At 44.7% G+C, this 13,917-nt stretch overlaps 1 pseudogene; it reads right to left on the minus strand.

Annotated features, from left to right (window-relative positions):
• Positions 1-220: 220 nt before the first annotated feature.
• On the minus strand, positions 221-1,305 carry LOC147963561 (uncharacterized; annotated as a pseudogene).
• Positions 1,306-13,917: the final 12,612 nt, after the last annotated feature.

A 13,917-nucleotide genomic window follows, 5' to 3' on the forward strand; every position in this document is an offset into this window, starting at 1 on the left:
ATGTGTGCTAAATAACATGGCATCAGGATGAACAAGTTCATAACCAATCCATGGTTTATTCCCTACTAAATGATAAGATATCAGCAATCAGGAACCAAATCATCAGTTCAATCAGATTCTGCATCTAACAGGGCAGAAAAACAGCATCTAGTTAGGCCAAGTACACAGAAATAGGAAGTACCAGCTTACTATGGAGAATGAAAACTCGCACCGTCACAGTTTACCGATTTTCATAGCTCGTTCTTGGGTGATGTAATCTGAATCTTGTCGGCACTTCCCTTCGGCAGGCCGCAGCGTAGTCTTAAGCAAGGTGTGGTGCAGCTTTCATGTGAGGGCATATGTACTTCTCCATAAATACCTTCTCAATCCAAAGCAGTGTTGTATAGTAGCTATGTATGTGCGCTAGCCATCCATTTTCCTTAAGAAATTTCACAACATAGTAGCAGGGTCTGAGCCGGCCCTCGAGGCTGTAAGTGAGCATTGCCGGTCGATGAGCAATGTAGGCCGGCTCCAACTTCAACTCAGAGAGAAGGAACTCGGATCTGCGCTGCAGCATGTTCTTTGACCTGCTCAGCACAGACAGAACCTTGGACAAAGCAATGCCCACCTCAGTATCCGACCAGCTGAAGGTGCTCTTCAGGTACTTCACTTTGGCAGCAATCTTCTCCTCGCTGAGGAATGCAACAGACAGCAGAATTTTCCTAAACATCACGGAGCCAACGGGCACACCAAGACCGTCGGTTAATGCCACCACCGCCCGTATTTGTTCCGTGCTGGCGGTGAGCATCCTTGGCGCAGTGGTGCACACCCTGCCAATATCGCAAGCACCTAGCGGGCACTCCTGCAATAACGCCACATTTGGCTTGACCACCATCTCGAGGCTGTGCGAGAGGAGACCGTTGTTACGCTTCAACGCTTGGAGGAATTTCTCGAAGGATCCGAAGAGGCGCAGGTAGTAGTTCACCTTGGAGACGACGGAATTGCATCGGAAATGGTTCGCGCAGAGCGGGGCGAGGCGCACGATCTCAGACTGAGGCCGGTGAGCCCGACTACGATGGGGGACAGGGTCCTCTCCATGCCGGCGCAGAGGAGTTGCGGGTCCCTAGCAACGGCGGCGGCGATGTCAGCCGTGGAGAGGCCGAGGCCGGCGAGGAAGGCGAGGACGGTGTCTGGCTTGGAGGGGGGTTTGAGGTGGGAGAGCTTCGTGGAGGCCTTCAGCGCCTGTGGTCAGGTGAGGCCGCACTTGTCGACCAGGTACTCCTCAACCACGAATCGGGTGTGTGGGGAAACGGGGGCTGCGGTGAGACGTCAGAGAGATTTTGGGCGGTGAGACGGCAGAGAGGGTAGCGAGGATGCAGCTTCGGAGGCGGAGAGTGGCGCAGGCGACGGCGTAGCTACGCCGGCGGCAAGGGCAACGAGCGCCGCTAACCGGTGCAAGAGATTTTTTTTGAGGGGTAAAACGCCATTTTATTATTCAAAATCCACAGATAGTGGGATACAATTTTGGTCATGGGGTTGGCCAAGCCAAACGTGGCGTCCCAGACCCCGACATAATGAAAATTTAGCTAGACTGTGTCCTTCATAATTAACAGCACGACCCTCGGAAACAAAATTACACAGAAGATGAGCTGAATTGAGAATGATCTCACTAAGTATAGCACCATATCTTCCTTTGCTACCTTTGTTTATATCAGAAACGACTTGCTTGAAGTCACATACAATAACAATATTCTGGACGTTGAGATCCACAGCTAGAGCAATCCCCTCTCTTGAAGCTATAGCCTCAAGAATTGCAGGGTCATCAATACCTTCAATAACCAGCGCTGAACTGCGCAGAAATTAACCATTGCTGTCCCGACAGACAGCTGCGGCTGAACCACACCTCTTCCTTTCATTACACCCACATGTACGTGAATTTTCGCGAAACCCGGCGGTGGTGCCTTGTGTCGCTGGGGAGAAGGTGCATGAGCTGCACTAGGCTGCTGTACTGGCTTCTTCTCACTGATAATCCCCAGCTCATCGATGAATCTTTTGACAAAGGAGACGGTGGTAGTTTGCGGAGTCTGAAATATGCCTTCATGGATAGCTTTGCGTCGGGCAGTCCAAATCGCCCAAAGAGTGACAGTGAGCAAGACAATATTCTCATGTGATAAAGATTCCATAAGTGTAAAGAGCCATTGCTTCGCACTCGGCTCGGATGTAGAACTCAAAATCTGAGCCATGTCATCATCAACGAGTGTCCAAGTGCTTCGTGATGTTGTGCAGTTGATTAAAGAGTGTGTCCATGAATCCAAAGACCAGCACAGACCGCAAGAAGATGTATCAGTCATGTGCCTATGTGCTCGGACATCTTCCATCGGCAAAGAGTGTTTAGAGAGCCTCCACAGGAACATTCTAATCTTGCTTCTGCTCCCCTGCTCGAAGAACCTGATGTACCTTCCAGCCACGCCTCCCGTCGCTGTCTAGTGGCGACATGCATATTATAAGCTGATTTTACCGTAAAGGAACCATGCCTCTCAAACTGCCAGCTCCAAAAGTCCTGCATGGCTCGAGTACAGATTGGGATTCCCAGATAACACGCGAATCCATCGCCAAGAAGATTTCCTCCACTCGTGGCTTATTCCATGTAGCATTAGTATGATTTACACTACTAGGAAAAGGGCGATAGTTAATATAGACATTAATGACACACCACCTATGTATATAGCAGTGGCGTACCACCTATGTGGTGCGCTACTGCTATATAGCAGTGGCGCACCATGTGTAGGTACGCCATTAGTGTCCATATCACTAATGGCGCACCACACCCACGGTGCACCACTACTAACAATTTTTTTCCAAAACTAGTAACGGCACACAAGGGCATAGTGCGCCATTATTAGTCTTACTCTATGCGCCACACACTCTGTGCGCCATTACTAGTCACACTCTATGCGCCACACCACACACTCTTTTTCTTTCAAAACTAGTAATAGCGCACCAGGGTATAGTGTGACATTACTATGTCAAACTTACTAATGGCGCACCTACATAAAGTGCGTCATTACTAAGTTTGATCAAGGTTTGACCAGGTCATACACATAGTAATGGCGCACTTTGTGATGGTGCGCCATTATACTACAACTAGTAATGGTGCACTATCCCCTGGTGCGCTACTGCTAACCAAATGCACCCCCCTGACCGCCTTTTCAGTTTAAAAAATAAAAGAAAATGTCAAAAAAATAAAAGAAAATAAGTTTTCCATGTGATATGTGGTCTAGTTGTTGGGAAAATTTACAAATATGAATTTTGACTTTATTTGCAAAATCTCTCTGAAATTTAGTAAAAAGGGGCATAACTTTTGCATGAAAGATTATCTACTCGAAAAGTTACATCCGAATTGAACCGGGGGAACGTTGTTCAAGATTTTCAGAATCCCAAAAAACCTAACAGAATAAAATATACGGGGCTTTTAAGATCTTGAGGGGGGGAAATGGAAAAAAAATCAAGCTAGGTGTGCCACTAGTAACAGAAAAAAAATTGGTTTCGATTTTTTTTGAATTTTTAAAAAATATGTTACGTAATATGACCGGGAAGTTTGAAATATTTTTCAAAATTTCATCACACTCATTGACATGAACAAAGTCCTAGACATCAACAAGGTTTAATAGGATTGATATGATAGATATATCAACAAGTGCCTGTTAAGTGAGCTGGTGCTGGGGTTGGATATAACTGTGAAGTTAAGTGTGCTCGGGCTAGAGTAGTGTGAGGATGGGTGACCTTCCGGGAAGTTTGACCACAGAGTGCGATTTGACTTGAGATTAAGCATATAGACCCGAGATTAAGCCATAGTGACCCGATTTTGCCATGTCAGCTTGACACGGCGGATCCGACGTGGCCTGGACAGAGAGCTAGCGACCAAAACTGAAGGTCATGCAATCAACGACCTTTTGTTTTGGTCATGGAATTCCAGTTTACGACCGCCATCTTTTGACCTTCTGTTTTTGGTCGCAAATGAAAAGCAATGACCTTTCAGTTACCAATAGTGATGGTCACAAGTTGACCCCCCATCGTTTTAGTTTACTGCTATTGCTTTCTTCATGACTTATACATGTTCCTATGACTATGAGATTATACAACTCCCGATTACCGGAGGAACACTTTGGGTGCTACCAAACATCACAACGTAACTGGGTGATTAAAAAGGTGCTCTACATGTGTTTCCGATGGTACTTGTTCAATTGGCATAGATCAAGATTAGGATTTGTCACTCCGATTATCGGAGAGGTATCTCTGGGCCCTCTCGGTAATGCACATCACTATAATCCTTGCAAGCAATGTGACTAATGAATTAGTTGCACAATGTTGCATTATGGAACGAGTGAAGAGACTTGCCGGTAACGAGATTGAACTAGGTATTGAGATACCGACAATCGGATCTCGGGCAAGTAACATACCGATGACAAAGGGAACAACGTATGTTGTTATGCGGTTTGACCGATAAAGATCTTCATAGAATATGTAGGAACCAATATGAGCATCCAGGTTCCACTTTGGTTATTGACCGGAGACATGTCTCGGTCATGTCTACATAGTTCTCGAACCCATAGTGTCCGCACGCTTAAAGTTCTATGACGATCGGTATTATGAGTTTTTGTGTTTTGATGTACAAAAGGTAGTTCGGAGTCCCGGATATGATCATGGACATGAAGAGGAGTCTCGAAATGGTCGAGACGTAAAGATCGATATATTGGATGACTATGTTCGGACACCGGAAGGGTTCTGGGAGGTTTCAGATATATACCGGAGTACCGGGGGTTACCGCCCCCCCCCCCCCCCCCCCCCGCCCCCGAGAAGCTATTGGGCCTCATGGGCCTTAGTGGAGAAGAGAGAGGGCAGCCAGGAGGTGGCGTGCGGCCCCCCTTGCCCCAATCCGAATTGGACAAGGGGAAGGGGCGGCGGCCCCCCTCTCCTTCCTTCTCTCCATCTCCTCCTTCCCCTTTGCAATAGGAAAGGGAGGGGCAAACCTACTTGGAGTAGGATTGCCCCACTTGGGCGCGCCTCTCCCCTGGCCAGCCCTCTCCTCCTCCCCCCCTTTATATACGGGGGTAGGGGGCACCCCAAAGACACAATAATTGATCTGTTGATCTCTTAGCCGTGTGTGGTGCCCCCCTCCATCATAATCCACCTCGGTTATATCGTAGCGGTGCTTAGGCAAAGCCTTGCATCGGTAGATTCATCAACATCGTCACCACGCCGTCGTGCTGACGAAACTCTTCCCCAAGCTCTACTGGATCGTGAGTTTGCGGTACGTCACCAAGCTGAACGTGTGCTGAACTTGGAGGTGCCGTACGTTCGGTGCTGATGATCGGTCGATCGTGAAGACGTATGACTACATCAACCGCGTTGTTATAACGCTTCCGCTTAACGGTCTACGAGTGTACGTGGACGACAGTCTCCCCTCTCGTTGCTATGCATCACCATGATCTTGCGTGTGCGTAGGAATTTTTTTGAAATTACTACGTTCCCCAACACAATGAATACTAGAAATAATATAAATTACATCCAGATCCGTAGACCACCTAGCAACAACTATCAGCACTGAAGCGAGCCGAAGGCGCGCCGCCGTCATCACCCCTCCATCATCGGAGTCGGGAACAACTTGGTGTGGTAGACAGTCGGGAAGTCGTCATGCTAAAACCCCATAGGACCAGCGCACCAGAATAGCAACCGTCACAGATGAAGAATAACGTAGTTCAGAGAAATCCAATCCAAAGACACACGAACATCGACGAACAACGACGAGATCCAAGCAAATCCACCAAAGATAGATCTGCCGGAGACAAACCTTCACACGTCGGGTCCCTTCAGACGATGAGTGGTTGAGGTCCTCCACACCTCTACGGCTCAGAGGACATCACAGATGGGACGGACCATCAACACCGAAGGCACCGATGGAAGGAAGTTAAAACATGGTTGCTTTTCGGAGACTCTGGTGGAGAGGACGGAAACGCTTCGTGAAAGGAATAGCAGAAACTTGGTAGTCATCAAACATAGATCTATCTAAAATAATGTCAACCATGTGTTTTTATAAGTCAAATGATTGTACTTTGGACTATTAGACAACTCTACAAGCATCGTAAAAACTCGACGACATGCTTACCACCTCCACCAATTCACAGTAGCGGTTTTCCCAACTGTGTTGGTCAAAAAAACATCCACTTGTTCAAAACAAAAAACGTTTGGCACCTCAGAATGCTATGTTTGGTACGTCATGTGAAATTATACCATATTTGATACAAAAGTTTGTTCCCTTGTGTTAGTTAGTGATGATAAAATAAGTAATGATGAAGTATCAAGTTCTTCTCCATGAAACAATTCCCTCATAATTATCATCCGTCCCCGCCCTCTTATTTTTTCTGACAAAAAGGCCATCACGGCTAGCTTTATTAGAGCTTAAACAATGATTACATCGTTTGCAAACACACCAAGCATGTTACGAGTTAATCTTCCAAGCTGATGTGTTCGGTTATTGTTTTTCTCTCTTCATCAATGTTTTTTGTTCCTCTGCATCGTCGTGTCTGCGACAAACGATCATCGGGTGCATCAAAGTTATTTCCCAAGACAGCACCGGTGGTGCTGTCGCTGGTTTCTAGTTCTCTGCTGCGAGACTCCAGGAGTATTGCTGCTCGCAATGAAAACAGTAAGTTGGAACTGTCGCGGGATGGCCAGCCCCGCGGCAGTTAGGGCGCTTCTGGAGATCCAGAAGCAATGGGGGTCCGATGTGACGTTCCTGTCTGAGACACATCTGAATATAGTGAAGGAAGAAAAATTAAGAAGGAAATTAAACATGGATCGTGTGGAGGTTTTTGAGAGTAATGGAGCAAGCGGTGGTCTACTGATGGCTTGGCGAAGCTCTGTAAAGATTGAAAAGTTGAGTATAGATAAGAACTTTATTGATGTGGTAGTGGAAGGCCAAAATCAGCAGAAGTGGAGGCTTACCGGTTTTTATGGCGAACCTAAATGGGATGATAAGCATCTCTCGTGGGCTTATCTCAGAGATCTACATAACCGTAACAACCTGCCTTGGGTGGTGATCGGTGATTTTAACGAAATCTTGTACTCGCATGAGAAAGAAGGAGGTGCCCAACGACCAAACCACATGATGCAAGACTTCGGAGATGCATTAGTGGACTGCCACTTAGATGATATGGGCTTCAGCGGTGATCAGTTCACATGGCGTAGAAGACGCCTAAGGGAACGACTTGATAGAGCAGTCTGTGATGGAGGTTTTCGGTTGCTATATCCTAATGCTAAATTGATAAACGTTGAACATTCTAAGTCAGATCATAGGCCTATAGTGCTGGACATAGAAGGAGACTCGGATGTCCAGCGACCTCATGCGGGAGTGAAGCGGTTCGAAGCACGGTGGCTCAAAGAAAATGATTTGGTACAATGGGTAACAGATGCATGGGAGAGGATGGATGCTCAGTCGTCATTTGCTGCTCGTACGGCAGCGGTACATGCTGAACTACATTCGTGGGATCGCGAGGTGCTATGTGCACCCCAGCGACAGCTGAAAAAGCTAAAGGCGGAGCTGGAGGAGATGCGGTTGGGTCCTCTTACTGATGAGGGGCAGACTGGCAACGTGAAATTCTCATCTTGATAGAAGAAACATTGGAGAAGGAAGAAATATACTGGGTTCAGAGAAGCCGTGCCAAGGTTAAAATATGGGGATCGAAATACAAACTTTTTTAACAATTTTGCGACAGCTAGGAGGAAAAGGAATCGAATCCGGAAACTCCTAGGAGATGATAGCATTTGGCTGGAGGATGAAGAGTCTATGGGAAAGTTGATCGCAGATTATTTCAAAGAGCTCTTCACAGCGGAAGTAGCACACCCAAACGCTGATGTTCTTAACAAGGTTCGGTCTAAAGTTACTGAATATATGAACGAGTCCTTGCTTGCTCCATACACAGCCAAAGAAGTTAAGGCGGCGCTGTTTAGCATTGGTGATATGAAAGCTCCTGGACCAGACGAGCTACATGCGATCTTCTACAAAAAATTCTGGCCACTTGTGGGTGATGAGTTGGTGAAGGAAGTATCAGAAGCTGTGAACAACGAAGTGATACCAGAAGGATGGAACACGGCCACAATTGTGATAATACACAAAGTAGAACAAGCAGAGAAAATCACACAATTTAGTCCTATTAGCCTTTGTAATGTGGTTTACAAGGTAATTTCCAAATTGTTGGCAGCGTGTTTAAAGGTGTTCTTACTTGAAATCATCAGCGAAACCTAAAGCGCTTTTGTGTCGGGGAGGAAAATTACAGACAACGTTATCGTTGCTTACGAGTGTCTACATACTATGAAGAAGAGAAAGAAAGGTAAACATGGTACTTGTGCAGTAAAATTAGATATGCATAAGGCATATGATCGTGTGGAGTGGGTATTCTTGCAAGCTATGTTGGAGAAACTTGGGTTTGCCCAGCAATGGATCCAACTTGTCGTGGCTTGTGTCACATCAGTAGAGTACAAGGTGAGGTTCAATTCAAATGAAACACTCCCATTCAAACCCTCAAGAGGTCTACGACAGGGGGATCCTCTATCTCCATACTTATTCCTTCTCTATGGGGAAGGCCTGTTACTAGGCGTCCAGGTGTGTAGGGAGTCACCAAAAATCTCTCACCTTTTGTTTGCGGACGATTCTTTGATTTTGATGCGGGCAGATTCTGATAACGCCACGTCCTTGAAGAGTATATTGGATGACTATTGTGCAGCGTCGAGGCAACTAGTTAGTGTTGCAAAATCTTCAATTTTTTCCAGTCCCAATACAGAGGTGGAAGTGGAAGCAGAGGTATGCCAAATTCTTGATATAATGACAGAGGCCTTGGCTGACAAATATTTGGGTTTACCCTCTATGATTAGGGTTGACCGCATGGATTGCTTTCTGCATCTAATAGAGATAATTCAGAAGATGGTGATTGGGTGGAAGGAGAGAACTTTGTCGTTTGACAGTAAGGAGGTTCTTCTCAAAGCGGTGGCTCAAGCTATCCCGACTTATGTGGTGAGTGTGTTTAAATTCCCGAAAAAAATCTGTAAGGGGATCAATGATGCAATGTCGCAGTATTGGTGGGGTGATGATGAAAACCAGACAAGAATGCATTGGTTTGCATGGTGGAAGATGTGTATCCCGAAGGAGAAAGGTGGTATGGGGTTTCGAGATATCCATTGCTTTAACTTGGCAATGCTTGCCAAGCAATGCTGGAGGCTAATTGAAAATTATGACTCACTGTGTGCTAAAGTACTTCGTGCAAGATACTGCCCTATTGGTGACATGCTTAATAGCACACTAAAGAAATGATCTTATTTTGTTTGGCAGAGCATCTTTGTTGGGATCCAAACTTTTAAGAAGGGACACATTTGGAGAGTTGGTGATGGCCTCAAGATAAACATATGGGAGGACTGTTGGATTCCTAATAGCCTGTCCAGGAGAGTCATTACAATCCGAGGTAATCAGGTTTTGACATCCGTTAATGACCTCATTGATCCTATATCTGGTACTTGGGATGAACAACTGGTCTGTGATAATTTTTGGCATATTGATGCTGAACGAATTCTGCGAATCCCTTTACCGCAGTATGGAATGGAAGATTATGTTACATGGCAGTTTACAAAGACGGGTAGTTTCCGTGTTAGATCTGCTTATTATGCTGAGTGGGAGGATCAGTACGGAGCAAAAATTGGCTCTAATGGAGGACAATCAAGTAGTCTGAACCATCCTGTGTGGAAGAAAATCTGGAGACTTAAGATGCCATGCAAGGTCAAAATATTTATTTGGAGATAACTTCATAATTCTATCCCTTTCCGGAGCACGTTAGCAAATCGCCACATCCCTATAAATGATGAATGCCCATGGTGTCAAGGTGCAGCCGAAGATGTAAGACATGCTATGTTTACATGCAGCAGAGCGAAGACGATATGGAGGGAACTCAGTCTGAATGAAATAATAGATGAGGCAGTTTTGGTGGACCGATCGGGCGCTGCAGTCCTTGAGTTCCTGCTTTGTGATACTAAATTTCAGAAAACATATGATGGAGTAGTGGATACTCCAGAGATTGTTGCGGCTACATGCTGGTACGTATGGTGGCAAAGGAGAGAGATGGTGAGGGGAGAACAAGTTCAGTCTCCACCCCGAACTGCTCTATCTTTGCTGGCTCTAACTCTAAATTTTGTGCGTGCATCTAAACAAACTAGACAAGTACCTCGCTTGAATGAATGGAGGAAGCCAATGTCAGATTTTCAAGCTTTGAACGTGGATGCATCTTTTTCTGTGGAAGATGGCCTAGGTGCTTGTGGATCTGTAGTGAGGGATCACAATGGTGGATTCATTGGAGCTTGTACAACACCAATGGAGCATGTCCCTAATGTGGTCTCCGCAGAGGCTGAGGCAATGAGACAAGGTCTACTGTTTTTGCAAAGCCTAGGATGCAGCAAGGTCCTTATACAATCTGATAACGTTATTGTGGTGGACGCATTGAAGAATAATCAAGGCCATTCATTGGTTGCTGCTCCAATTCTTAATGATTGTCGAGTGTTACTGAAAGAATTCGGAAAGGTCTACTTAGATTTTAGTAATAGAGAGTCTAACTATGTTGTGCATGAGCTAGCTAGTTTCGGGAGAGGTAGTCCACCAACTGTGTGGTCGGATAACCCCCCAAGTTTTCTGTTGAAGTTTTTAGCGGATGATGTAAGTGTTATCTAAATTAATAAAGCTAGCCATGAAGGCCTTTCCCTAAAAAAACAAGTTAATCTTCCAACTATCATGCCTAAAGCACCATAAATGATGATTTCCTCCACATGAGCGACTTTGTATCTCAAAACGTGCATACATATATTTTCATTCCTTTTCCTTAGTTACCTCCAACCAAACAACATATAGAGGAAAGTACTAGGCCCTCGTAACTTGAGCAATTATTAGCCAGTGTGGGCATTAATGAAACACTTGCAATACTGCAGCTCTATAAATTTCGAATGATGGGGTTCCTTTGAGAAGCTAGCAGAGAAGAACTATTGGATTTTTCTCCTTCTTTACTAGAGTAATGCATCATGCATGGCAAGCATGCATGGAACTGAACTGTAACCGGTGAACATGGCTAGCTTTTTGATCAAGCTCTTTCATGGCTTTTGATCTCCCCAAGAATGTAAGAGCTGGCTAGCTAGGATTGAGAGGCAACCGGGAATCTTTATTACTGCGATAACCTCCCTGGCCGGCTAGCTAGCTTCTTTCTTGTGTCCACTCCCGTCTCCTTCCTTTGCAAGGACTACTGCCTTCGGAAGGTGGCATGTGGCGCCCCCAGCTTGCAAGTGTGCTACTAATGAACAAGCTTTAGCTAGCTAAGTCATCAGTACCAATCGCCACGACGAAGCGAGGATGAACTTTGCAACAGCCAAATCTTCCTGTGAGAATTATTTACAGCAAGACCAAATTGAGAAATGAATATACAGCAAGACCAAATTGAAAAATGAATATCAGTTTTGCTAAAGCACATCTAGATGTGCCATAAGTATTGCACATCTAAGTCATATGTCATTGATCTTACATTAAGATTCGTGTTAATATATTCTTTTTCTTTTTTCTTTTTCTCTTTATGCTTGATTCACTCACTTAGATGTGCAATAACTAGAGCACATCTAGATGTGCCCTAGACACACCCAATGAATATATAAGACATGTCGTAGCCATCTACTCCCTCCGTTCCAAAATAGATGACTCAACTTTGTATTAACTTTAGTATAAAGTTAGTACAAAGTTGAGTCATCTATTTTAGAACGGAGGGAGTAGCTGTCTATCCAGTGAAGAAAATTACAAGTGGCAGTAATGAATGCAGTACATTCTACAAACAGAAAATTTCGGGTCTACGCCTCGATCAGGCCTTCCTAAGCAACTGTATTATTTTCTATTACTTTTATTCGGAAAACAGCGGACGACGGATTACCTTTTTTTAACATCATCAGTTTCCTCTGTCTCTCTGCAAAATGTCAGATCAGATGTATTATTTCTTCCTTATTATATAAGATTTTTAATATCTGTAGTCCGTATATATTGCTTGTCGTCCAGTACAAACCAGTTCGTTACCTTCATGTTCAGGTAAAAACCGAAGATTAACTTGTCAAGGATATTGCATGGCTGACTTCTGGGACTCTGACACCATTCAGATGCAGGTGGCATGGATTTAATGGCGCTAGTAATTCACCAATTACAATCTGTATGTCTTGTTTACTATGAAAAAATAGATGAACTGGATCGAGTTAGTGATTTGCCACATTTACCAAGCTTCGTACATACACTTCATACAAGATCGATGCAAGTGAGTACCGCATCAGCACTTGCAGATTTACCAAGACTTCTGTTGGAAAATTTCCTTTTTGAAGGAAACAATCAACAAGTTGAACAATTAATTATAATGATCAGTATAATATATGCAGAATAGTCAGAAGTCCAAACCACACGAAGGATCTTAGAATCACTCATTTATGAATATCTTCCAGACAGTAATATATATATGTCGTAGCTAGAACTGTTTCAATGTAGATAAATGTTCTCAACAAACCACAATGTATAGTACATTTCAGTAAAGTTTTCCTCTCCGCTTCAAGTGTTTCATTAGTCTTCTCTACTACACTAGTTAGCAAAAACAAGGCTAGCAAGTAGCAGCGTAGATACATGCATGTGCACATGCATATTAGGAAATGTAGAGAACTTTAGAATAGGAGACATGTTTGTTTAGTGATGATAAAAGAAGTTATGACGAAGTATCAAGTTTTTCTCCGTAAAACAATTCCGTCATAATTCTCATCCCTCCCCGGCCTGTTATTAATATGTTACGAGCTCATCTTCCTATTCTCATGCCTAAGAGCATCTCTAGTAGATACCTTATATTGCGGTACTGTACAAACATTATAAGGGCTAGCTGCGGCAGAATAGATCCCTCAATTTTTTTCCCTAAAACCAAATATTCCTCGTGGTCTTCTTCTTCATCACCTCACCCGCATCTGCATGAACCCTCGCCACCGCAAACCACGCACACCGTGCAGTCCACCACCTTGCTGCCGTCCGGCCACGCGGCGGAGCATCGGCCGGAGCCGCGACTGCTCGTGCACTGCCACCACCTCATCGGTGACGCCGGCATACCTCCCATCCATGAACAGCTGCGGCGGCAACGGCATGTCACCGTCCCTCCCAAGGAACAGCGTGCGGAGCTCGTGCCGGCTGAAATCAACTAGAATCGCTCCGAATCGGGCATGTCCATCTGAAATTTGGCCGGAATCGAGAGTGGCATGATGGATCTTGGACGGAATGAGCACTATTCTGGCCGTTGGACCTGAAACTTCCCTCCCGCCACCGTCCTTTTATTTTAAGGTGAACTGAAAATTCTGCCCCGAATCGTAAACATTGAGGTACTGGAGGCTCGTATTAGAGTTCCTCAAAAAATAATCGGGTCAACCGATTTTGAGGGATCTGGTTCGGTCAGTTTTACCTCTCAAAACCGTAAAAAATGATTATTTTACAGTTTTGGCTCTTCTAAGGGACCTGCTAGAGATACTCTAACCCCTATAAATGATGATTTTCTCCAAATGAGCAACTTTGTATCTCAAAACTTCAATCTTTTCATCCCTTCTTTTTGGTCACGTCCAACGAAACAAGCTATATATAGAGGAAATTACCAGGCCCTCTCGCAACTTCTTTGAGCAATTAGTAGCCAGCGGGGGCATTAATGAAACACGTGCAATACTGCATCCCTATAAATTTCGAGTGATGGGGTTACTTTGAGAAGCTAGCAGAGAGCAACTATTGGGTTTTTCTCCTTCTTTAGAATTGCAACTTTTTATATATTTTCATTCCTTCTTTTTCGTTACCTCCAACAAGTAGAG

Source organism: Triticum urartu, chromosome 6A, assembly GCF_056163025.1.
Source record: "Triticum urartu cultivar PI428250 chromosome 6A, HENAU_Tu73, whole genome shotgun sequence".
Classification (NCBI taxonomy): domain Eukaryota; kingdom Viridiplantae; phylum Streptophyta; class Magnoliopsida; order Poales; family Poaceae; genus Triticum; species Triticum urartu.